This window comes from Anas platyrhynchos, chromosome 5 (assembly GCF_047663525.1).
Source record: "Anas platyrhynchos isolate ZD024472 breed Pekin duck chromosome 5, IASCAAS_PekinDuck_T2T, whole genome shotgun sequence".
NCBI lineage: Eukaryota > Metazoa > Chordata > Aves > Anseriformes > Anatidae > Anas > Anas platyrhynchos.
The window spans coordinates 8,187,716-8,213,325 of record NC_092591.1 but is presented as its reverse complement, the minus strand read 5'-3'; the positions used below and the strand labels follow the sequence as shown (position 1 = coordinate 8,213,325).

The window sequence follows — 25,610 nt, the reverse complement described above, 5'->3', positions numbered from 1 at the left end:
GGAAAATAGATTATTTCAGAAAGTCTTCTAATTTAAAATCAGTTTTCCCAAAGCAGATTTTGATTCAACATTTTCAGGCATTTTGGGAGGGCTGGGGGGAGGGGATTCAAAACCAACAAAGCTTCAAAAATAAGAAAGTCCTGATCCTGTCCTAAGAAAAATTTCTCCACTAAGTTATGCCTATGAAAATTAAAGATATATACTATTTCCTCAGATTTTGCCACAAGAAAACAAAGCATTTTCTGATAAGTTCTAGACAAACATTCAGTCACCACAAGTCCTGCTTTGTCTCTCACCCTTCCCCAGGTAAATCAGGAACCACATCATAGCCAAGAGGCCGTGCTGATATCTGATGGAGCCCTCTACATTTAAAAAATAATAATAGTTTGCATAAATAATCCATCACAGAAAACAAGAAACCTGATGCTGTGGAAACCCCATTGACCCAGAGCTGGGGAAATCCACACAAGATTTGGGAATGACTCCTGAATTTGGCTGTGTCAGGCTTAAGGAGATGGGGTTTCTTGAGTCTCCAGCCCTGGGCATGCCATCACGCACATCACTGAAGGACAGAAGAGCCTTGATCTCCATGTTGTGGGCGTGGGATGGGAGTTGGGGCCCAAGTGGACCCATCTCTGTTGTAGAGCTGGGACAGCAAAAGCAGGAGCAGAGCTGGCTCTAGCCCAGCCACAAATCCTGAGACACAAGCAGCTGCTACCAGCAGCAGGACTGACGAGATCATCTATTTCTCTGAGAAGCTGCAGCATCTGGGGAACATATTTCATTTCAGAAACACTGCACATTGATGTGTCTGAAACAGACTTTTCTTAGGATTGCTCGTTCATGTGAAGTATTGAGGAAGGCTTGCTTTCGTCTGGAAAAAAAAAAAAAAAGTTTTCCACCACCTGGAAAAGCTGGGGTTTTAGCTGTCTCTATTTGCAATAGTCTATGTCTGAGGTAGGAAAAGAGTCAGGCCAAGAATCCCCCAGGATCAACCTGACCCGTCCATTCAATTTTGCTTATTATCCTTTCAGCCGAGGCTGCTCAGAGCCCTGCATAGGCCTCATCAGCTCCAGCAAGTGGGAAGTATGGGCACGTACAGCCTTATGCTTCTCTGAACTGAGGTGGCTCGTGCACATGGATAGAATTCTCCCAAGTCATTGCAAGTCTCACAAGCCGAAGATAAGTGTTTGAAAGAAACATTTAACACTCTAACCTGAATCCTTAATTCAAGGTGACCTTGGAATTTTTATTAATGCTTTGATCACCTCCATGTCTATGAAATGACATGATTCGATTACCATGTGTTACATCCTTGCATTTACTTATACCTCAGAGGGCCTAATTTGTGCCTCTGATGTATTTCTGAAGTGATTTCTATGGAAAGATAGTTTTTAAATTCCTTTAAGTGTTTAAATTGTATTATTAATTCAACATACTACTTTTGCTCCATTGTTCTTTTTTTTCTCCTGCTGTTGGAATACGTGAGAGGAAATTTAAGTTGATGAGATATTAGAAATGCATCACCTCTGTACATCACAGAAGGAAACATTTTGCTTCCATTCTTGTCCATGTAGAGATAGGTGCTTGAATTCCTGCACAGATGGATACTTCGAGATGAAAATCTGTGATCCACCATTGTCAGTAGCAAAATTCTTACTGATTTAAATAAGGTAGAATTAAACCTAGAGAGCGACAACAAGGCATCTCTGTTCAGCACGTTGGTCCCTCCTGTTATCTGTGCAACACATGGAGGTTGTTGATATCTTAATATGAATAAAATATTCATTGACATGTTTTATGTGTGTCTGCATATGCACTGCAGCTGGATGTACAAGTCATCATTCCAAAATCTTAACCCTTTTGTCTGATCACAAATTACAAGCCAAGGCAGTGATTTTCATCACTTTTATTCTATTTTCTTTAAGCATGCAATGGATCCATTTAGGAATGCAAGCTGTATTTTGCAACTTGCTCACAAATAGTCTCTTCATGTCTGCCTTGATTCAAGAAAGAACTTAAATACGTCCACAGAAGGAGCTGCACAACATTTTTAATATTTCTTTGCCCACTAACTGGTGTCAGCATGAGCCCCAGACTTTGAGAAACAGAGGTGCCTCACTGGTGGTTAATGACTCCACATGGAAATCTTTTCCAAGAACTCATCTAGTCTCCCTTTAAGTTCATACAAGCTTTCAGCTTCTACATCACCCTGCAACAAGGAATTCCACAGCTTTATTTCATGTTACATGAAAAAACATCGAGTTGCTTCACACATTCCAACCCAAAGGGGATAAGAACTGATAAAACAGTTTTAGTAAATATCTAAGACTCTTGAATGGATATCAATATTCTTTTTCCACTAAAGAAGAAATAATACATTATCAAACAACGGTCAAATACAACAGCCAGCTCCTTACTCTGTTTCTTTTTACACTCTGCATTACAAGGAAATTTCAAAAAAGGCCACAGCATCATTTGTAGTACAAACATTCTCATGTATAATTATTTACTGCATATTTGCTACAATTCCTGCTTTCTGCAAAAATTATGGAGGGATAAAACCTCTCTTGCTCAGCTGTTCACAAATAAGCCAATAAGCCAGGCTGCAATTGCATACACTAGAAAATCAATCATTGAAACTTCAGTTGTTTTAGCTCATTTGGAAAGACATACACAAATATATTGGTGTGGTGTTTGCTTAATTCCAATATGGGTTCACGTGCCTGTATACATTTCCATGTCAAGATACAGTAATTAGATCTATAAAATACAAACAGCTCACATTTTTACACTATTCTCCCTCCCCTCCTCCCCAGTGCTCCTATATTAGTAACTAGAAAGAGCAACATGAGGCAATGGGGGAAGGGAAGGCTTAAAAAATGGCTGATAGCCACAAAACCTTCTTAGGGAAAACTTACTAAGCGGTTCAGTGTACCAAGGTGACCTGACAGTCTACTCTTTAATTACCCGTACTTGATGTGACATGTCACAGCACTGCAATGCACATCTGGCTCCAGAAAACACCACCTTAAAAGAGCAGTTTTCACAGTATACGTTACCTCCCTCTGAAAACAGAAACCAAAGGAACAATGGTTGTGTCTTTGTCCTGGGCAGGACAGAGAGGTGCAAAGGGGGAGGCTAATACCAACACAGCAACTTTGTTTTGGGGGCTCTGGGTGAGCCTAAGACACTCCTGATAACTGAAATGCTTGGGATTTCAAGTTAGCCATGTCTGTTTTTAAAAGGTCTTCAAAGAAATCAGGATGAATTCTCTTCTGCTGATGAGAATCCAATGTCATTCATTTTCCCTTAAAACAAGGACACTCTGCCGGACCAGAGGGAACAGATATAAGTTTGTCCAAAACCCTAGAGCGTGTGCATGTGTGCATCTGTGTGTATATGTGTAGACAAGAGAATTATTAGAGGAAAACAGCTCTTGCTTTTTAAATGAAGTCTGGCTTGTGAACCCCTCCACCAGGAATCAATATGCAAATGGCAATACAGATGTTACCTAAGGTGCAAGCAAGATCAAAGCGGTGCTTGCAAAGTTCGACTTCAGTTCTTGGCAAAGGTGCTGATGGTGAAGAGGGATTAAAAATAAGTAGGGCACAATAGCTCCAGCATGAAACTCCACTCCTTGCAGGTAACGCAGCAACCTACACAGAGACTGCTGAAATGCTGAAACCAGCTAGCCTGGCAGGCCTGATAGGGAAATGGAGTCCATCACACTTGAACTTCAAACAGGGTCAGGTAGCACACTGATCTGCATGCCAGGGGCTGGGAAGGTAAAAGGAGAGCAGAAGATCCGATACCAGGGAATTCACATCTGGCTTGCTGCCAGCAGAAGGGTCAGAGGCAGAGAAGGGCGCAGTGAAGGAGAGGGAAAGCATTTTGCAGCAGGAAAATGCATTACTCAGGTTGTTTCAGTGCTCTGAAGGATGTCATTCAAGCTACTTTAATATCTGCAGAGTACAAAAACACGTGTTACCAGTGATTTTGGTTATCCTGCCTGTTTAGCTTTAGTTAAGGTTTCATTGCTTGCTATTTAGTAAGTCTTGCTGGTCTGAATCACCAGTGCTTTTATCATAGACCAGATAGCTACACATAAACTCTCTCAAAGAAGAGCTATACCATCCACTTTTTCTAGAAGATCATTTGCATCCCTCCAGACTCTTAGCCAAAAGATGCAGACAGAGGCATTCCCACCAGTAAAAGTATCCCAAATAGAGCTTCTCTTGGTGAACTCTGAGGTCTGAGTGAGGCAAGTTTGGAGGAAGAGATGGAGAAGGAGGGAGGGAGGGAAGGATACAGATACACACAGATGTAGCTGGAAAAAACTCCACAGAAAGAGCAAAGGCGGCTCTTCTTTAGGTCAGAGACAGAAGCAAAATCTTCAAGCTAAAGAGATTCTGAGAACAAATGTTCTGAGATTCACTTAATTGTGGGAATCACCTTGTCACCCACTCTCTGATAAATGCATGCCAGTACTCATTGCTGCCTGAATGACAAGCTAAATTAAAAGGCCTAAGGTGAGAAAAATTTAGAGAGTATTAAAAGAAAGATACTAGACTATTCTCCTTTTATTGGAGGTCTCTTACACCAAAATGCCCCCAGCAGCTCTTACAGTGAATACGGATCTGGCCCATTGTCTTTTAAACAAAGTGTCAGGAAATAAATGTATATTGCACCTTTTACATTTCTTCTCTCATTGTTCATATAATAATGAGCAAACCCTGTCACAGGACCCAGAAGATTACATTTCCCATCTGTTACAGACAGCACAGAGCAATGGTTTTACATTACCATGTAGGGTTCAGGAGCTGTGTTCAGAAAAGTCTATTAGGAATGCACACTGACAGGCAATTCCAATTAGGCAGCAGAGGAAAGCAAAAAAGAAAGAAAGAAAGAAAGAAAGAAAAAAAAAAAAAGGAGAGATTGCATTAAAAAGTTTGGCACAGAGTCTGAATTTCCTGGAAGACTATGGTGTTTTGGGCTAGTTCTTCTCCAGGTAAATGTGCAGAGCTCATAGCACAATGAGGACAGCATCAAGACTGGCCATGCATCGTCTATTGTTCAATGTAAGAAATGCAAATCAGCCTTGTAGCCTTGTGCATGATTTTGCACAGAAGAGTCAATGAAATGTATTGACTAGTTTAATTCAGCTAAAGAGGAAGGTCAGGGACTCTGTTGGGAGAAAGAGGAGTTTAGACCACGCCTGGTAAACAGGAAGGGCAGGGACCAGAGGGAGGATACCCAAATGGGTGTGCTGAAAGTTGGTAAGCAAAACAGCCACAGGATGGGTCTGTCACCACTTCATAGACTACATCACCCAGTGCTAGTCCCAGGAGGACAGGTGACTTGAAAAGCATGAACTCTACCACACAGCCTGTGATATTCGTCACCTCCCTTAGTCTCTGGTCCACCATGAGAAGGCTGACCCTTTCTCCTGAACTTGAAAGGAAACTGGCTAGAGAAGTTGGCCTTTGACATTAGCTCTCAGCTTTGACTTTAATCACAAACATTGGCTAAAGATCAGTAGTCCCCCTTCTTATTCCTTATTTGTGCATCTTCTTTCCCACTTTTGATGTATTTTCTGTCCTTTTTTTTTTTTTTTCTTTTTCTATATTCTTTTCAGCAAAGAAAAATAAAAAGCCTTTAGTTTAGGTGGCCAGCACTGATCTTTCTCCAAAGCTACTGTGACCAGAGAGATGGATAAGAACATCATCTATAAAATCAGCAATTGCTCTACTGCTGGTGGAAACACCAGCCTGAGAGAAGCCCATAGCTTCATTTCCCATCTGCCTGACTTCCTGGGCTCAGACTCCAAGCCATGGACACTGAGCCAAGCTTAGGTTACCTGTGGGTCAACTCATCCACTCATGAAGGGAATTTGCTCATGTGCCAGGTCATAAGCTCTTGGCCTCAAGGTGTGGTGCCCAGCTCAGACCTGATCTGTGCTTGCAGAAAACCGAAGTGGAAAGAAGGTTGGCACATACAAGCTTGTCTACCAATGTCAGGCAGACCTACAACTGAGAGTCCATAGCACTTGGCAACAGAAATGGAAACAGCAGTCTCCCCGTGGGTGCTTTTTTCCCCTTTGCTTTTTGAACATGCTAGTCTCGAAGGGATCACGGTCAGGCTCCTAGAACAAGAGAAGGTCTAGTCCAGCTCAGTTTACCTCCTCCCCCAGAAGGAGGTTGTTATCCTCTTTCATGACATCAAAAAGACAAGCAGATGAGGAGGTGGGTCTTCCTAAACAATCCTCTGCTACCAAAAGGATACCACAGGTACTGTTAGAATATCATATTCTGATATTCTTTATATTTTATACAGCAAATGTCTGTGGGATTTTTTTTTTTCTGTTTCCTGTACCTTTAAGAAAAAGATTAAGAGGTTTTAATAGTGCAATTGTTTGTGCTAGAACTCAGCAATGTGAAGACTTCACCCTCAAAGCCTGTACCCGATGTAGCTGTTTAATATTGCACAAGTCACAGAATTCACATTGACGCCTTTGAGACTCCAGGTCCTTTCAGTACTTTCAAATTAATCACAGCACACTCTGGTGCACCCCCAGTGAACCATGGCTGATACAGAAACCCACTGCACAGCTGGTACTGCCAACACTTTGTGTCCAACCACTGGCAGGCATGGCTCTAGGAGTTTCTGGAAGAGCTTTGTTTTCCAGGGCACATGAAAGCTGTGTCTCCAGGGCAGTGTTGGGCTGAGCAGCCCCAGGTCCCTCTGCTCTGCAAACACAGCTGTGGCCCGGGGCATGCCAGTAGAGCAGCGTGCAAGTTAGGACCTCCTGCAGCACAGAAATGGCCAAGAGCTCCCTGTGCCTTTTCCCTGTCAGTCTGGAGCACACTCTGAGCCATGCATGTCCCAGGAGCAATGCAATGATGTTAGCTTTTACCCTCCTGCCATCGTGTGAGGCAGAGGGTCTAAACATAGAAAAGATTTCACAGCTTTTACAGCATCCTCCCTAAAGCTCCACCTGGTTGGCAATATACGATGGTGCTTACACAGTCAAAGAAGCTACAGCAAAGCAACCGAGGGAGGCAGCTGTGATTCCAGACACGAATGCTGCATCAGAGCAGGCTCTGTGCTCAGAGCCCTGCGCCAGCCCACAGACAGCTCTTGCAGGAGAGGCTCGCAGGTCCCATGGGTATAAAACTTTAAACCACTATTTGATCACTCACTCCATCTGCATGCAAACCTGTTCCAGGCTTCAAAGCAAGCGTTACACATGGCCTCGCCACACAAGCAAGCTTTGTACACAAAAGCCAAGTTAAAAATTAACTTGGGAAAGGAGGAAAGAAAGGGGGTCACCTGGCCAAGCCGTGAGCTTATGAGCAAAACACTCCAAGTAAACTTATTACACATAATGTAGTCACATATGTTCACTAACTGGACCAGTCCCCTGCCCTCCTAGCAAAGAAGAACAGATGTCTCTGAAATCAGATCACCTAAATGCCCTCTATTTTTGGGCATCACCTTTTTCCCCTTGCTGCCGGATTTGAAAGTCCAATTTGCCAGGATAATATCCCTTGCGTGCATGGAGGCTTTCAAAGTTGAAGCATCCGTCTCTTAGCAACTGGAGCAGCTTGAAGGAACCTTTTCTTTTTCCCCTGGTACCCACTGAGACATGTCAATCTCTCCAGATAAAGATACAGGACCAGATGTCCTCTCCCCTTCTGCCCCCACCCCAGCCACATAGTGCAGAAAGACTGCACTCCACACAGGGGGTAAAAAAATCAGTTACTTGGCAAAGGACGAACGGGGCAGACAGGCTGTTGCATCCTTCTGTCCATTGACTCCGGGGCAAGAGTTATGTGTAGATGCTTAGTCTTGTAATAGAGGCGACAATGCCAGGAGGGAAGGCAGGAACCACAGGCCTGTCAGCCTGACCTTGGTGCTGGGGAAGGTTATGGAACAGATCATCTTGAGTACGATCACACAGCACATGCAAGACAACAAGGGGATCCAGCCTAGGCAGCGTGGATTCATGAAAGGCAAGTCCTGCCTGACCAACCTCATTTTCTACAACCAGGTAACATACCTGGTAGATTAGGGAAAGGCTCTTGATGTTGTCAACCTAGCCTTCAGCAAGGCCTTTGACGTGGTCTCGCACAGTATTCTCCTGGAGGAGCTGGCAGGCCATGGCTTGCTCAGGTACACACTTTGCTGGGTTAAAAACTGGCTGGATGGCCAGGCCCAGAGAGTGGTGGTGAATGGAATGACATTCAGCTGGCAACTTGTCACCAGTGGTGTTCCCCAGAGGTCGGTGTTGGGCCCCATCATCTTAAAATAAATAATAAAGTAATCTTTAGAGATTGACTAGGATGAGGGAATTGAGCACACCCTCAGTAAGTTTGCAGATGACATCAAGTTGGGGGAAGTGTTGATCTGCCAGAGAGTAGGAAGGCCTTGCAGAGGGACCCAGACAGGACGGGTTGATGGGATGAGGTCCAACATGGCTAAGTACCAGGTCCTGCACTTTGGCCACAACAACCCCATGCAGTGCTACAGGCTTGGGGCAGAGCAGCTGGAAAGCTGTGCAGAGGAAAAGGATCTGGGGGTGCTGGTCAGTGCTTGTCTGAACATGGCCAGCTGTGTGCCCAGGTGGCCAAGAAGGCCAACAGCATCCTGGCTTGTATCAGGAGTAACATAGCCAGCAGGACCAGGGAGGTGATCGCCAGGGGAGGTTCCGGTTGGAAATGAGGAGACATTTCTTGTCAGAAAGAGTGGTCAGGCATTGGGACAGGTTGCCCAGGGAGGTGGTGGTGTTACTGTTCCTGGGGGTGTTCAAATGAAGGTTGGATCTGGTGCTTAGGGACATGGTTTAGTGGGCGACATTGGTGGCAGATGGACGGTTAGACCAGATGATCTTGGAGGTCTTTTCCAACCTTAATAATTCTATGATAAACCCATAGACTAGCATACAGTACATCAGACACTACAAAAGCAATTACATTTGTCAGCGTAATTTCAAGAGCATTGCAGAGATCTTTAGTGTAAATAGCAGGGATCTCCAGTGTAAACAGTGGGGCGATGGAACCTGAGGGGATTGAGACAAGTTTGGGATGAGGCAGGATTCAACACTCAGTAACAGAAAATGGAGACGTTGCCTCTTCTACCTCACCCTCAGTTGTGCTTTTAGGCATCTCAGAAAGCAGGGATCAAAGGGGCCACATTTCTGGCTGGATTCCCAGCTCTAATCCAAATGCAATACTGTCCGCTACATAGATTTTTAACAGAGCAAAATACACTTGAAATAATTTGTGCTGTAATTAGAAACCTTGCCTGCAATTTTAATTGAAAAAAATATCTCCAATAAACAGAATCTATTAAATACTCACCGCTTCTCTGAGGTGTTTATTATACCATATTTACAAGTTTCCGTTCAACCTTTGGAAGGTTTAACAGGAATGAAAATACACGATACAAAAATAAATCTATATCTACCTATGCCCTTCTTTACACACACACAAGCACAGTAAAATGCAACTAACCTAAGAAACCAAACCTGAATTAACATCTCCCTGTAATAAAGAGAGCAAAAACCCAAGAAGAATATTACATTTCTAGAGACACCTGTCTGAAAGCAATGGGCTGATCATTACAATTTCTTATATTAAGTTAGGAGATGATAGATAATTTTGTGGAAACAAGAGTCTCCTTTGCAACATCTACATCTCCTGCTAACTCGTCACACAGATGCGAGCATATTTGCTGATGGAATATCCCTGAGAATGTGGGTGTGAGAAGAGGTAAGGCCAGTACTAAGTGCTTAAAAACCCACTCATGTCGAGTGATCTGGTCAGCAATACTTAGCCAGCAGGCAGGACACCAAGTAATTATGATGGGGTTATAATGGTTCAGACCAGCAAGTGATGAAGTTGCTGAATTCTGAACAAGCTGCAAATGGACAAGGCAGTCCCAGCAACAAGAACCCTACAGAGAGACACAAGTTCAGCCTAATGCATCTCTCTGCTTTTAGCAGCAAGGGCTGTTCCCACAAGGTCACCTCGGACCTCAAGGAGCAGTTAATGGAAGCAGCTGTCTCAGAAAGCTCTTCTCACATGTCCCAGCCCTTGTCTTACAGCTGGGAAGCAGTACATAGGACCATCACCCCACACCCAAAAAATAGTTCTGCAATTTTGGAGTACTGCTGGGAGTGAGCAGCACCCCAGATGCCTTTGCAGGGCCTGTCCTCTGAATGAATGCGAGCTGGGGTTGAGGAATTTGGAGGAAAGATCTTGAGCTGCTTTTGCACAAGGATTTCTTCTTGCTTTACCCCTTCTCTAGGCTGAGCCCTCAGCGATACACATGGGAAAGTCCACTTACTATTTGTACAGGAGGGCAGGATGAAAACTTAGCCATGCATCAAGACTTACCATGAAGTGGAATAGCTTACATTTTGGATTTAGAAAACAGACCAAATTATGAGATCCAGTAAGAGTACACAGGGTAGCTCTGGTCTACTGCAATAAGTGAAAAAATAAGGCATAAAACAACTGTCTGTCTAGTGATCATGTCCCATAAGAAATTTAAAGGCAAAAGTTCCAGCCCTTGCCTGCCCTTTTTTAAATTACTTTTGTCCCTATTCAACATGATGCTACTGCAACTTTGTTATTGTTTACACCAGCTGCTGATAAATTACCATTTTCGGACTTGTAATTATTTGCAAAACTCAAAGAATATCAGCAGTGAGAAGGATGGCATTGTTTTGAGGTTATCTTTATTATTTCCTCAAAGGAACATAGCCCACTAAGACTGTTTAGTTTGCATAAACCTTGTAATCTTTTCTAACAAATCACATACAGAAATATTTCCCAGTGTCTGTTGAACATCGTGATAGCAAATACATGTAGGCACAGCATGTAATTTAGAGAATATTTTTGTTTTATTTATAACATGGAAGTGAACAGGATGGTCTGTTTGCAGTTGCCATGGAAATTGCTGGCGTTAGCTGACTTCTTACCAAAGAAGAAGCAAAGAGCTTTTCACTTTCTACTATTTAACCTCTTTTAATATTAAAACCCTATATACTGCAGTAGTATAACTCTCTCCTCTTTGGAAGGTCAAGGGCATTCTAGAGATATCATAGCTAAAAATAAATTAGCTAAAAAGAAATTTTGAGTACTGTGCATATGCTTTGTGAACATGATATTTCTTGAAACAGATTGAGCTCATCTGCTTAGAAGCATTTCTTTTTTTTTTTTTTTTTTGCTTTTTTAATATTTAAGACAAACCTTTGGATTGTGAAAGCAACAAAAACTGTGGCAAAAGATTGGCTAAGGAAGTTAATGCAAAGCACCTCCACATAATTTTTACTAACTTCTTCCTACCACATTGCTGCTCTGAGGTGTAATCCCAAGGGATGGAGAGTCACACCAATGACAAATACCTACTGCACTGACATCCTTCTCCACTCTTAAAGTTCAAACAACAAAAGCAATACAAAATCCCTTCTCCCTTGCAGAATTACAACCTTGAAGAGGGAGAGGTGACTCCATGAATCCGTATGGCATTTCACTTTACCTTTGCAGCTAATGGCAACTAAAATTTTCTGGTTGCTAATCAGGTCAGGTAACAGCATAAAACTCCTCCTGGATATGACAGCAAAATCCAGTTTCAGTGACACTTGATTGTGCCAGGATCTGTACAACTACAAAGCAGCTATAATGAATCTAACACAACTCCATTCTGTCAAGGCTGAGTGTCCTCCAGAAAAAGGAGAGAAGGATCCACCTGGTCTCAATCACCAGTGGTTTACAGTGTTATCAAAGATTAAGAAGCCTGGAGGGCCCACTTCTGCCTCTAAGTCTGACCACTGTTTGAAAATATATATATATTTACATAAACTAGAGTATATCTTTAAAGAGAAGATTTGAAAGTTTCTGGTGATGGAAAATGAACCAACCCTTTGAGAAAGGGGTTAATCCCTCCATCTGGAGTAGATATGTTAAATAAGCCTATCTGGTTCAGGGAGGAAACAGGTCAGCCTAGGAAAGGTGGCAAGGAGAATTTTTTGCAAACTCCTGGAACATGCAGGGAATAACATGCTCCTCTGCTTCCTCTATGCCCCAAATATCAAGGCTGTAAAATGTTATAGCTGTAAAGAAAAAGGAATTGGGCAAAACCATCAAAAACTTCCTTCCCAAAACATAGTCTCCCTTTTTCAGCCAATCACAGAAATTGAAAATATTTTAAATACAGGGGGAAGAAAAAAAAAAAATGCTAGAAGTAAAGCAGTCCAACCACCTTGTTTTTAGTTAGATTGTGCAAAATACCCCATTTCAACCATCTCTTGCACCTCTTCTGCCTGAAAGGACCCCTGGTACTCATTTTTTGGTTGGCACTTGGCAGTTTCCTGCAGTCTCCCAGTGTTTCTGGTACCACAACGTGGTGCATGGTGTGAGATGATTTCTCATCTACGTGTCTGCTGATGCAGGCTGTGTGCAGGCTTAGCTCCACAGCGCAGGGTACAGAAACTGCTGCATTTAGCCACAGAGGATCTCCTGCATCCAGTTTTGTGAAACACAGGGCTTATCAGCCATCAGAGCAGGCAGGACCTGGCAGACATAGCCAATATCAAGTCAGGTTTTTACTATTAGGGTAGGAAATTAAAAAGATACAGGAAAAAAATAGGCTGGGTTCATGCCATCCTGTTTAGAGGTGAGCTGCAGACAGTCTGTTAGTAATGTGGGTGATGTGCAGCGAGGTGCCAAGTAACCTTCCTATCATCATTACACAGGGCAGTCAGCACCTAGCTAAGCTTTCATCTCACTTCTCAAAGCACGCGCATGTGTTTGTGGATAAAAAAGTGCAGTTCATCTTTAACAGGGAGCTCTTCAAGTCAATATATTGCTTAACTGGCAAATAACACAGCGCTTTGGACAGAGGTGAAATGTGGAGATCATCTCTCTATTACGAGAGCCTGGCAGCAGCATTCAGCACCAGCTGGAAATTGTACGGGGCCTTATCGGGCCAGGCTGTCAGGAGGGAGTCACAATAATCTAATCTTGATGTGAGAAATGCACGGGTAACCAATTCAAGGTCAGGACAGATACAGACCATAGATATTTGTTAAAAGATAAGGCGGCCTCTGAAATAACTTTCGGGATCTTGATTTGCTGAGGTAGACAAAATTTAAAAAAAAAAAAAAAAAGCTTTCCGGTGAGGGAAAGTGCAGGTAGCAGTGATGGACAAAGAGCGTTTCACCTCAGACAGAGCTGCCTTTCAGCACTGTTTCAGACGGTGATCCATCTGCATCATTCGTAAGGAACAGTAATAGGCTGCCAATATTTTAATAAGAAGCTGCCACAAAATTCCCTCTCAGCTGTGATAAATCTACAGGCTCCAGGGAAGGGCTGTTTGTGGAAGGAGCGGGCAAGAAATTAGAAAACTATCCATTTTTCTTGCCCTTCCCACTGAAACGTGCACTTCAGTAAAGCAGACCCAGGGAAGGAGACGCTGATACCATGAGGTGCAGCTCTCCACCCACACTCTGTGCTGGCAAGCCACGAGCTTCCTCCAGAACCTATTTAGACTCATTAGTGCACACTGAGCCTGTGCTAATGACTCCTGTCTCTCAGCAGGGCTCACCCCCATGCAGGGTTTTTGAACAGGAGTGAGCTGATGCCTGTCTGGCTCTGAGGGGCAGAAGTAACCCACACACCAGCACCCAACCGTGCTGCCAACACCCAAGAGACCAAAACAGAGAACTGTAGGGCCAGGGGGTGAGGGGGCTGGGGTAGGAGCAGGTAGAAGGAAGGGAGAGCAGGATGCCAAGCAGAAAGGCAGGGCTGAAGGGCTTCAGGATGATAATCATGTACTGGCACACCCTGCGGTATCAACGTTGATCTGGTTTTCCTCCTGTACATTCATCCTACCTCCCAGCCCACACCAACGCACACCAAAAAACAGGCTCTGCCCTGGGTTCACAGCACAGCTGTGCACCAGACGCTGTGGAAGGGGTTCACCCAGCAGCAGTACCTTTGAACAGAAGTGTGATTTTTTCAGCTTGTTTGGCCCGTGCCCATCTGAAAAGCAGTACTTTTGGCTTTCCAGTTGCTTACGAATATGTGGAGCTTGTAAAATGGGCGAGACTTCCTTGGGTAGAGTTCAAAGTCACAGCAATCGGTGCTAAGAAAGACACGGGCAGTGTTGAGAACTGATCCAAACCCAGAAACCTGGAGTAAGATATAAAAGCAATTTTTGTCAGCTTGCTAAATTAAGAGACAAAAGGGGCCTCAAATAGACAATTAGATACCACCGTGCTACTGTTGCTGTCTGCTCCCTCCTTGTCCCTGGTTCCAGTGTACTACCACTGCCTGCTATTATTACTGAACGTCTGCAATCAAATGCATGCTAATATTTTACTTCTGAGTGACAATCAGCTGTTATAATGACAGTGCATAACCCTACAAAATGCACTGCTGATCAAACACAACAGCTGACGCACAGCACATAGCTAAGGGCTTCTTTTTTTTCTTTTCTTTTCTTTTTTTTTTAAAGAATCATTGTTGGCATTTCTTTCCTTTTTTTTTTTTTTTTTTCTTTTCTCAATTATTCAGTAAAAATTCTGGTATAATGGACAAGTTAGTGGCTTGTTGGCTTTGCTTGTTTGTTTTGTAAACATTAGCCAAGATAATTTTTTAACAGAATGATCCTATTTTGCCAGCTTTTCAGTTGTTAATCTAATACAAGGAATAAAGTCATTGCAGTCCTTTGAATTCTTTTACTTTGGTCAAATAAATTTCTATAGAGGATGTTTTTCTTTCTAGCTATTGTAATGAAACACATTTGTTGACTTCACTCCAGAGATTGTAAATAGGTATCTATCCTTGTTTAATTTCACAGTAAATAAGGTTTTCTATACAGCTGAAATAGTTTAAGCTAGATTTATTTCCATTTCTAGTTCTTATGGCTTTGTAAATACTAATAGAAAACTATGCTGAACTGCTGCAAGGTAATCAGATCTCTGGTGGTAAAGCAAAAAAAGGCACCAAATACATACTCTGAAGTAAAATGAAACAGCTATCTAGAGAGAACTGAAAATGCATTAATTTTGTCACCTCTCCCTAGCCCCCTTTGGCACCCCAGGGAATACAGAGCTGGTGAAGACTAGCGTTCTTCAGAAAATGATAGAAAAAGACAATTTCTTGTATTCCCATATGCTGCTGCTGCCAAATGGAAGAGGGGAAAGTAGCTGAATATAAGAGGAGCAGCAGCACCTTCCCCTCATTGCCACTACTTCATTGTGAAAACAGAGAAAAGACTGATGGAGAAGGCCAGTAGCACCTGATCCAAAGCTATGACTGACACTGGGAAGGAATCACTATTCCTGTTTCATATTCTGCCACGGCAGTTCTCTGTGTACTTCTAGAAAAGGTAATGATGCTTTATTAGATTTCCAGAGAGTCTCTTTCCATTCTGCGGTCAGTTCTGTTGTATAACTTCTATTTTTCCATTATTTCCCCCCCTTCCACTTAATTCGTAATTGCCATTTTCCCCCTCCAAAGCTCCTGCCAGTCAACCATCACATTGGTGATTTAGACTGAGGTAGTGCTGAGTAAGCTTTACGACAGCCCAGGGACCCCGCTGTGCTAGGTAGGCTGCAGACACAGGAAGAAAGAGTCTTTTGCCGCAGAGGGCTTGCATTCCCAGCCCCTTCAGTCTGTAACGCTTTGTCTTCTGAGTCTTAAAACCTTATTTAACAGCATCCAGCCAACGTATCGCTGAGGGCTGTGCAGCCCTCCACACACACACACACACACTCCTCAGGAGACCTGCATTGTAGGGGATACTTCCAAACCAATAACAGCGCGGCCTCAAAGTCTTCATTCAGCAGCTTTCTTCATTCCTCCTTCTCCGATTGTATACCCAGGCTCCCAGGGCTCATTGCCTTGGGCTGTCTTACAGGCTGGTAGAACAACCTCCTCTCTGAAGCCTCCCAGCACTACCTTGGCCTAGCCGGGCCCTGCTGTAACAACAGGCTCCTTGTTCTCCTCCAGGAGAACCTTTCCACGTAGCACCTCGCACAGGGAGCCCGCAGCCCGGGCTCGCTTCCTGCCAGCTCGTTGGCCAAATTCACAGCCATTAAACATGAATCCTGAGCTCTCCTGGATGCCCAGCGCACCTCCAGTGCTTTGAGCATGAATAGCACAATTCGGGGCTTTATCCAGCTCCAGCCAAGAGCTGGATGCGAGGGACTTTTGAGCACAGTGAGCTTACTCACTGCAGACCTACAAAGCAACCAGGGTCACCTCAACGACACGCTGAAAATTGGCTTTGATAGTAAGGGGACGCCAGCTCTGAAGGCTCCCTGTGTTTCATCATACACATGGGGTTAACAATCTAAACACCCGAATAAGAAATGATGGAAAGTCTCTTTCCAAAGACGAAAGTGAAAATGCCGTTGGATATCATTATACCAAGAGGAAGCTTATCATTCCTGGGGTACGACAGGAGAGAGAGACCAAAGGTGATAGGGCTTAATGGCTTCTGAGGCTGCAAGGCAAGCTCTAGGAGTTGTGTATCATTTTTCAGTCACAAACATTAAACCACAGTGACCACAAAGATAAATACAAGTGCCCACACAGGATCCAAATTAAATAGAGTCAGGAAGGGCACCATGAATACAGAGAATTAATCAATAAGCTTTGCTATCAACGGAGCTGGGACAAGACTGGATTTTTTATTTTATTTTTTTATCAGAATGATCACCTCAAAATGAAATATTTTGGTGGGCTTTGGTTTGCCCCAGTTTTCAGTTTTCTGTTAAGATGCTATCTTATGATGACAAATTCTTCCTTTCATATCATTATCTCCTTCCAAGTAAACTTAGGTTTATCCATTGTACTTCCATTGGTCCTCATCATACGAAGGCAAGCAGATGACAAAAACTTTCAGACACAATAACATTTCAGAAATAAAATTTGCATCTTTCTCAGTTTCACTTCTCCCTATCCACAGAACCAGTGGATTGTACCAGAGTACAATCTGAAAGAGACTAATAATCTGTGAAAGACTGTAATTACCAGTAACAGCCAGCTATACCAATACTACGCTTCAGGGAAAGAACAGATAGCCCAACATTATTAAGCCAGGGAAGGAAAGCATAGGGGAAAAAAAAAAAAAAAAAAAAAAAAAAAAGCTTTTCAAAGGAAAAGATGACTATTAGTCTTATACTAAAATCTGTTTTATGAGAGTTTATATTAAATACTCCTTATTGTAAAATTAATACAAGTAAATTTTGCTCATGCTTGTATTGAAAGCTACATATTCAGAAGGCAAAATATATATTGCTTATATATTCAGGGCAAAAAATCAGGGTTGCTCCGTATTCTAAAAATAATAATGTTGGTACTGATTCCATAATCAATAAAACAGGAAGAAGCCTTTCCAAGCACTTTAGTACATCTCAGAGCAAAACTTCAGCAGCTAAAAGATACTGAATGACCTGACTTTTCTGGTACAACTTCAGGGTGACCAAGAGCAAGGACACATCATCTGAGAACATTAAACCCAGCAGGGCACCCAGCAGCTTAGTAAGACAGTGAAATATATTGATATATACTGAAATATACTGATCTTTCAAAAGACATGGAATTAATAGTTCCCTGCAAGTCTGCAGGCTTCTAGTAGAACAGGAAAAATCACCTGGTCCCACTTAGTTAGCACGAGCCTAAAAAATTCCAGATGAAAATGTGAACGAACTAGCATGACCAGGCCAAAGTGGAAAAGAAAGACACAATTCTATTCAGAACTGGTCATAACTTAGTATTTCTCTGCTGCTGAGAATTCAAACATTCAAACATGTATGAAAACTTAAAAACCTCAGGTTCTTGTAGGAAGCAAAAGATTTTAATTATTTTTTTCTGAAATAATTTTTTCCATTTTTTTTCTCCAAATGAGCTGCAGAAATTGGTAGTCCTGGCTCCAAGAAATCCTCCAAGCAGCCACAAATTTGAGGGAAAACTAAATTGCCTCCTGGAATCAAAAGAGCTCCCACTGTGAAACAGAAGACTCTTTGTCACAGCTCAACCCCTAGGTCTCCAGCTGGTGGTATGAAGGCAGCTCTGCGCATTGGTACTGCTGCTATTAACCTTAGTGCTGTAAAGAAACCTCCCACCAGGCTACATCTGGAGTTCCTGCCCAAGACAACTTCATCTATGTTTCAGTGAAGTCCACTGAAATAAGAAATAGTCAATAGGCTTCTCAGGACAACTGGAGTTTTCCCTAGACCCTAAATTTCTCATGACAGAGAGAGAGAGAGAGAGATAAAACACCCCAAAAGTAATGAAAATAATGTTACTCCAGCACCTTTCTCTTCCAACAATCTTAGAAAACTAGATTACCATACTGGGATGTTCCTTCAAAGCCCAGTCTTCCCTACCTACAAGCGATTATTTAAATACGAGGCATTCAATGCAAGGATTCAAATATACAAACTTTACTGGCAAGGAGCAAAGTGTGAGCAGTCCTGCCCAAAGGTCTAGGCTTGCAGCCAGGAGACACGATGACGAACACCCACAGCGCATTCACAGCCTTCTATTACTGGACAAGTTAGGAGCAACTGTAGGTGCTGCCCTAAAGAAACTCAGTGTTCACAGCAGCTGTTTACAGAAGAAAACACTCCCTGAACAACCACAGCCCACATGAAAGACTTTAACTTAGCCTCAGGTGAAGAGAACGAAGGTCCAAAAACAATTGCCCTTGGCTCATCACAGCTCTAAACTAGTAGGTCTTAACTTTCTGTTAGAGGATAAGGATGGCACCCTAGAAATGTCAGAGGAGTGAAGGAACCAGTGGGAAGCGTTGTCTCTACAGAGTCTTGTATTCCCTCCAGTCTTTGTAGTCCATGCCTTGCCCCAAATACTAAGTTCATACCTCTTAATGAGAAGTAGGTGAGCTGTCTCCAAGTGTGTCATGCCTCACTGCTTTCTACAGAGAGACATATGCATCTACCTCACAGTTGCCCAAACGTTGGGTTGCTCTTCTCCTTGTTTACAGAAAGAGGATAGCTGTGAGCTTCCAAATTTCCTGGACTTCACACTACCATGCTCCTCATTCTTCCAGGAGCTGCACTATGCACGATGGTTGTTGGCCAGGCTGCCTTTAGGAAGAGACTGGAAGATACAAGCCAGCTCTGATCGAGGAGGTGGCTAGCCAAAACACGCACTAAACTTCCAAACTGCTTTCTCCTTATTTCTGAAGATGACCCTTTATCAGGGCAAGCACAGCATCTTCAGGCAAGCCTGGCTGCTCACAGTTAAAAAAGAGGCCCTGAAGGAGACAAAGGAAAAGCATGCAAGCCCTTTCCAGAAATGCTTTTAATTAGTGCTGTAACAGGCTGCCTTCTTTCAAAGACAGTAATGGCGAATTCCCTCCCACCTCTTTAACTAAAAATTAAGATTATAAATGAGATGGCGTATTTTAAAAGAAACCTATTTTGATTTTAGAATCCCACACTTATCTTTACACACAGTGTCAGGATGCCTTAAAGTGTTAAATAATTCCCTGCCATCCTCCTCTTTGCAGAAATGTCATTCCTCTATTGCTCCCTCCTCCTCCTTTGACATTAATAATTATAATTGACATTATTGCTCTGGCCTAGAACTCAGACTGTCTTGTGCTAGGTCTTAGCTCTGCCGCAGCATTCTTGTATGACCTTGGAAAAGTCATTTCATACCCATTCTTTAGTTTCCATGTGGCCGGATGAAGAAAATTTTACTTTATAACCTCCTTCTCCTCTTTGGCTCACGGGATGCATAGTGCTTAACAGAATATGGTCCCGTTTTAGGTTATCACCAGTAGGCATTACTGCTAAATAAATCCTGCTATGCTGCTGTGCATCTTTCCCACAAGCACTGCCAAAAACACAACACAAAAACCAATGAGGCATAACCTGAGCCTTCTGGTGGGAGAGGCAAGGATGATTTTAGGACTCAGCTTCAAAGGATAAATGTTTCCATTGTAAAAGAGCTCCATATTCAGTATTACAAGATCAAATCAGGACATCCTCCAACACATCACAGCTACAATCACTCAAAAAATAGCACCTAAAGCAGCAGAACAGCCAAATGCTAGTGAACATCAGTGGGATCTCGGTGCCCAATTCCCTTCCTGCTGTTTTGAAAGGCCGGGATGGAAGAACAGTTGATAACTTTTGGAGCTTCCATTATCCCTGCTCCCCATCGCGCTTCTCTCTGTACGCTGGGCCCTTGTCAGTGATATCCATTTAAGAGCACTCTCCTCAGCAGAGGCCAATAGCTGCACCTAAAATAAATTGCTCTGCTAATCAGCAAAAGCTGAAGTTAAAGGGCTGAGTGGTTCTGTGAATATCAAGAGTGGCATTCCATCTGTGGGATGCCATCTGTGGCTTAGGTTCAACCAGAGAGCCTATGTTTAATTAATGTGGCTGTAATTTGCTCTGATCTTAATAGATGATGGACCGTTCCACTTAATCACAACATGCAGTTTGGCATATCTGAGCCATCCCGCATGGTGCTCTGTGGGCTGAGCAAACACAGAGGCTGAACTACCTCTCACCCTCCGTAAAAAGTCCAGGTCACTGCAGAGGTCAGTGCTGTGTGAAGCAGCATAGCAAATCTCACATCGCCATTGCCTGGCCGGTACCTGACCTGGAAATATTCACAGGATTGATGTGCATAGCTTTGCCAGCGCCTTCTGCAAAAGCAGAGGTCTCTCACTTGAAACGCACGAGCGAATCCTGTAAGCAAAGTGAGGAAAAGCAGCCAAAGGCCAGAAGCAGAGAGAAGTCATGGGTAAACTCCTGCTGGACTCTGGAGGAGCAACTTCAGGTGGTGTTAGCAGCAGGGAAGAGGGGAGCACAGCTTGAAGGAGGTTGTGGCTGAACAGAGGATGCTGAGATGCATGGGACGTGTGGGGAGGAAGGAGAGGAGTACTCTCTCACAGTGACCTTCCTACTTTTTCATTCAGTGTAAGGCTTGAGTATGTATCATCATACATATATTTAAAAAATCAAAAAGTAGGCAGCTACTGACATAGGTCAGACATCATCATAGTTTATTAGCCGAGACACGCATTTAATTTTGCTTAGGAGCTGAAAAATAAATAAAAATAGAAATAATAAATAAAAATAAAAAAGAAAGAGCTGTTTCCTGAGCTGTTATCATTCCTTGACCTAATCTTTATTAATAAGGTCCCACTTTAAAAATAAGATCACTGGCCCACTTTAACCCTTACCCCACACCTCCAGTCCTTCCCCAGACCCAGCAGCCCACCCACCATTCATTTTCTGTTGTTCTCCCTTCAGCCACATGGCCAAAATTTAGTGACTGGTTAAGTGAACGTGCACAGGCACTGAAGCTTGAAGTCTGAGCAACCCAAAGCTGAAGATTAGCTGTTGTGATGGTTTGTCCATTACATAGTACGTTCTCAGGGCTGACACAGAAGAGAGCTGAACAAGCTGCTCTGATATATCCTCCCCTAAATAACAAGCATACAAAGGCTTCCAAAGTAGAGGGCTTTCTCCATGTGCATGTCCAAATTGCTTGTCAGCCACCTCTTAAACATTTGGGCTGCAGGGACCATATGAGTGCATGTGCATAGTGCACACACAGACAGAAGGATGGGGACCAAAGGACAAGAAGGTGCCAATAAGGTGTTTCCCCGTTAGCATGGGAGCACTAGGGCTGCTAAACAGAATGGGACAAGGAAATACAAATATTTTGAGCATTTCTTTTTACATTTTTGTCATAATACTAGCGCGAACTGCAGCAAGTGATTGCATTTCATCCTCTCGAACAATAATGAAGAGGTGCCAGTTCGTGTAAACACCGGATGTTTGCTTTCCTTAATGAAGCTTGATGAAAGCTGAGGACGTGCAGCAGAGAGGAGCCGGGGATGCTCGGCTCAGAAGAGCCAGTGGGGACCTGTATTTCACGGCATCTAGCTGACGAGCCTACAACATGATCCAGTGGAGGGGAGCTGGAGAAAGACAGATTCTGCTGGAACATAGGCGCTGATCGGTCCTATGCTGCTGTTGTTTGTTACAGAACTAACTGACCTACAAGAGATGTGGGAGATCTGCCATCATCTGCAGCCCAAACACTTCTCCAGAGTGCTGTTTCTGAGGCAGCTTCTCAGATCATGGTGTCTGTACCACCAGTAGGAAGTGACCCAGCACAGAAACAAGAGGCAGCGTCACCAAAAGCTGTGCCATCTGCTGGCCATGGCGTCCTCCGTGTCACCCCTTTGTACCGCCAGCTCTATGCAGCAAAACCCTGAGCACAAAGGTTTGTAAATTGCTTTGGAGGGCAGAGAGACTCTCAAAAACACATCTCAAACACTGCCTTACTCAGCCAGCGTTAAATCAGTCTCTCTGGCATCTCCAGCATGTAGCCATGGATCACCCTGAAATATCAGCACAAGTGTTTCCCAGCAGTAGTAAATCCATCAGTTCTGCACATATCATGCCTGAGCTGCAGCCGTTTCAGCCTGCTATGGCTGTTGTACTTGACGCTTTCTCAGGCCATACAACTCAGTGCCCCATTTCACCATTCTTCCTGGGACTTGTAGATGTTTCCCATTACCCTGAGCAAGTGTTTTCCTAAATAACAGCACCTCCCAGCTGCTGGGACACCTTTCATAGCAGTGCTGCTGTTTGCAGCTATTGTTTCCAATTTCAGACACTCGCAGCAGCATCCTCACAAAGTCCTGGCAGCACGCATGGCTTCAGCTGCCTGTGCCTTACCCAGCACTTTATACACAAGCAAGTTGCCACTGATGTGCTGCTTTTCAGCAGGCCACAACTCATGCCGTGCCAGTGATGCTTCACCAAACCACAGCCAGGCCAGAGCCTCAGCCCGGAGACCTGTTTAGCAGATAACTTACAGGACTGGCATTGCTTCCCTTCAGCCCACGGAATTACAGATAATTGGAATTAGCAGCAATATGCGCTCACTGCAAAATGCTTAAATTTACGCCATGAAATTCTGGATCGCTGTCAGAGTTAATAAGTCTACTCAAAATAGATGTGACAGGTCTCATCCCAGAGTTTGCTGATGTAGGAGGACAGCAGTGCTGTGCTATCAATCCAGTGTGGTCCCACTGCATGTCCAGCCTAGTAGGTCTCTTTCTTTGGTACATCCCTCTCCTTTCTAGGTTAACCTTCCTTATAGTTTTCTGCATTACTGTATGCTTTCTATATATTTCAGTTTAGGCTTGATAACTTCATTGTCCTGGCAAACAATACTTTGTGCAGTTTCATTCTTTTTCAGTTATCCTTGCCCCATGCCACAGTTATGAATACAGTGAGGATCTCAGCAACCTAAATCCTGTTGCTAAACCAGTTCAGTCCCAGACTAGCACCCAATCCACCATAAACTCCAGTTCTCCTTAAATTTCAGTATTTCATGTTTGTGCTCCTGAACTACAGAAAAACTAGTAAAAACATCAGGGAGGAAAAAAAAAAAAAAAAAAAAGGTATAATTGAAATCAGGCTGCCTTCTGCCACATTCCAGTTTGAGGGCACTTGTACCTTGCAGACACAGTGTAAAATATTGGGGATACATCTCCCCACCCCCCAGATAGCTTGTATTTTTAAAAATGCTTGACTCTATCAGAACTGTTACTTGTTTTGTTTTTCCACTCAGCATAATTTCATGTTTTTTGTTGTTGTTGTTTTTAAATCTTCTGGACCCCAGGTTGTTCAGAAATCACTTAAAGCCAAAGCACTTGAGAGTGGCTTGATTTGAAATATTTCATCTCCAAGATGTAGTTCCTTGTGACTGACCCTTTGGGGCATCGACATATGCTAAGGAAGGGCAGCGATTTAAATACAAATGGCTGGAAAAAACTTGTCAGAGCCATAGCAGTACACCAAGTATGAGCATCAGTTAGGAAGAGGGTGGAGGGGGAGGATGGAAAAATACCAGCATTTAACAACAGAATTGTAATCTGCTAACAAAACAATCAGCAAAACAAATAGCATCTCCCCGGCACACAGAGAGGAGATGCAGGGAGGGAGACCCTTAGAGTGCCAGAGATAAGAAAATCACATCTGCTGTGCTCTGCTGGTGGGGCTGGCCCCCAGCCCTTAATGATCCCTAGCACCCTAGCACAGCCACGTTTATGTCCCTGAACCAGAGTCCGCAGTTTACCAGCTGGAGCAACAGGCACCAAAGTTCCAATCCAGCCAATTTTTTCCTGAAAAATCATCACGAAATTGTTCATGTCTGGTCATTAAAATGATTTCAGCCCAAGCAGATGGACTTTAAAGATTTAACAAATGGTCAATACAGCACAAAAAAAGCCACTGGTGTTTCTGTTCCTGAATACAAAGCCCCAGTGGTAGCTGTGCCCATGGTGAGTTTGCCATAAGGGGAGGGGAGGCTTTGCCCCCTCCCTCAAACCTGCCTTTTGCTGGGAAAAAAAGGCAGAGGGTGGGCAAGGAGGCACACGGTACAAGTCCAAGGGGGCCTGGCTAATGGCAGATGTCTGCAGCAACCATGTCACACGCTGCCCAAAAGGGAGTGACTCAGGACACAGAACAAGGTGGCAAAGCCAACAAACCTGCCAGTGTTGCGCTATGAGAATGAAGAGGAGAGCAGGGCTTTGAGAAAGGGTTAAAAAAGCATCAGACCAAGCATGGAGTTGGAAGGGATGCATAGAGGGAAAAGTGAAGTGGTAAAGGCAAACCAGGAACCAAGAAGATGCCTAATTTGTAGCAGCCAGACAGCACCACTCCCACCCCTTTAGCAGCTGGAGCATCGGGCAGCTGAACTCTAATGGAGTCAATTTGCTGCTGGAAATAATGACTAAATTACTCCCATTTGCCCAGTGAAGAGGCTGAAGTCTAAGTAGATGAACATCGGGAGGTAACAAACTGTTAGGAGCAGACTGCTGTGTTGTGAGGCCTTCGGTGCCTGTGAAAGGGAGCTGACACCCCCAGCACCCTTCAGCATCCCTGGGCTCCCGTTACTACTGCAGAGCCCTTCCACCAGGTTAAACAAGTTTCTCGCTCAGTTCCTGCCAAGCCCCAGGGAAAGAGAGCTTGGCCGAAATGTCAGCTAATAAACGGAAGGGTTTATTTGAGGAATAAATGAGGGACAAGGCTTTTGGCAGCAGCACTTTCCACCCTGCACTGCGCACCCCTCTCAGAGCTGGGGGAGACGATCAGCATTCTCAAGAGAAATAGGAAGGGCTGGTTATTTGCCACTTCTGCCAGGCAGGAGCAGAGCGGAGCTGTTTGCTCTCATGGTAAGGGGGGATTTGATGGCTCTTGGGATTCTGATGGCATGCTGGGACAGCTCCCTGCAAAGCCCTTTGGGGTTCCTTCAGGGCTAACATCTCAGCTCCACAGAATGCTCACACTAAATACTGAATTGCAGCACAGATGTCAGGCACCTTGTACTCAGGTATTGTGATACCTGGCTTTCAGGATCTCATTTTCCTTGGACCTTTTTCCTAAAGGCCATCGGGATGTTTATCTCCCCATCCCATCCAGACAATTACTCAATTACTGTTCCCAGGGTAACACCCGGAGTAAGTCCTCGACTTTACAAGCCCCACATGTGACAAGCCCTGGGGAGCCCTGTCAAAGGGGAAGC

The 25,610-nt window shown here is 43.8% G+C and overlaps 1 long non-coding RNA gene across 5 annotated transcripts in view; it reads right to left on the bottom strand.

Moving 5' to 3' along the window:
* The window catches only part of LOC106018961 (uncharacterized), a 122,716-nt gene that overhangs the window by 57,777 nt on the left and 39,329 nt on the right, over nt 1–25,610 (bottom strand). The window contains exon 2 of one of the 5 annotated variants that reach the window (XR_011809436.1): nt 14,005–14,201. The exons of the other annotated variants lie outside the window; for them this stretch is intronic. This is a non-coding gene — a long non-coding RNA (uncharacterized lncRNA). The remainder of the gene's footprint in view (nt 1–14,004; nt 14,202–25,610) is intronic. 5 annotated transcript variants of the gene reach the window in all.